Below are 1,716 nucleotides of genomic sequence, written 5' to 3'. Positions count from 1 at the left end.
ATTCCATGTGCATGCGTATTATATCAAGCAAAGATGAATATGTAAAAATATTAGATGAGGGCCCGTTCAATTTGAAACAGAGTCCAACTACTAGGTGGGCATATGATCATGCTATATGAGGCTACTGAGACTAAAAGACAAAAATATATAACACAGTGCGTCATAAACATCACGTAAGAACATAATAGCACAAGTACATGCTGTGAATTGTAGTTTGAGTAAAATAAGGCTACAAACAATAATAATTTTTAATAAGTGATATGAGCTAAATTATATACATATTATAAATATTTCGTACACTTTTGAGGTGGTTTTAGTGGATTTTTATTAACTTTATTATAAAAGAGGTTTATATTTGAATTTTGAAGATTTCATGAGTCAACGTGTTAAAGTGGAGTATATTCATTGAGTTTGAAATAACAAGTAAAATTTTAAGCAAAGTTATATGTTTCGACTATTCTTTAAAATTAATATGACCAGATTACCAAACATGATAAGACATGTAACTGTTTAATATTTGAATGCAATAATTTGATTTACATGATAACTAATGTTAGAATAATATTTGATGTAGGCCAGCGTGAACTTCGAGTTCCAAATAAAAAGTAAGATACAAGTTCATGTGGAAGTTAGTTCAACGTGCTGGCTATATATTTTTGTATTCTAATCAAATGTGACATGCTAAAGAAAAGAATGGGGTCCACTAATAAGACTCTCCAAGCCCACGTAAACAAGTCTTAACCGAGTCCCTGATTAAATAAAAGGAGAACCCTACAAAAAGAAAGGGGGAATCAGAGGCAGACGCAAAAGAGGGAGTCGGACAAAAAGGTTCTTTTTGGAAAACACTCCATCGCAAAGAAAGAAGAAAAGAGATACCAAGCCTTTGGTTCGAACATAGAGCGTTTGGGTTCGATATCTACTCATCCAAGCATCATTATTATTGGTTTGAATATATTATTTTCGTCATGAATTTATTGTTTAAACTTATTTATTTTGGTTTGTTCATGAGTATGGTTGTTAGCTAAACCCCTAGACCACCTAGGTTTATGATGAACTTTTGTTTACGTTGGATTTTATTTTGGATTTTGTTTTTGTTATGGTTTATGATTAAGTAAGAGGTTTCTTGTTATTTATTCGATGCATATGTGTGCTTAGGATTGTTTGAAGAGTTTTATTGTTTCACAGTTTTCTTGGTGATTGTCTGTCATATAATAGGATTCTGTTAGGTCATCTACTGTGTGTTTTTGACTAGTTTATGGTTGATTTGCAATAAAGCCATAGGAAGAATATTAATAAATCAAATAGACGTAAGTGTGCTGCTAATCTAAACAACTGAGAGGTGATAGATTGTATGATAAATCTTGGTTGTTTAAGATTGCTAGATTTAGTTCTTTGTAAGGAGTCCGTCTAGTTTTGATTTTTCAGCGTTGTTTATCTAGTCGAGTGAATACTTTAAACTACCTTTGATTTCCGCGCTGTAAAGTGGGATTTCTTATAGAGGTACTTATCATAAAATAAATTAGCGACCGTAAACGAGTCTAATTAAACTGGTGCCTTTAAGAACTTAATAGAAATCCATAGGTCTTCTTGAGAAGGGTCAGGGGTCCTGCTCGGGTTTTCTTTAAGTGAATAATTTAAGATCCCGGTTCCATAACATGCATTTTCCAACTAATTGATAATTGATACATTAGGGAATCTAGCCTAGGTGATTGTTTA

The sequence above is a fragment of the Bidens hawaiensis genome, unplaced genomic scaffold, assembly GCF_021521415.1.
Source record: "Bidens hawaiensis isolate Kalapana, Puna unplaced genomic scaffold, B.hawaiensis_p1.1 tig00041921_1, whole genome shotgun sequence".
Classification (NCBI taxonomy): Eukaryota; Viridiplantae; Streptophyta; class Magnoliopsida; order Asterales; family Asteraceae; genus Bidens; species Bidens hawaiensis.
Note: the sequence above shows the minus strand (reverse complement) of the source record.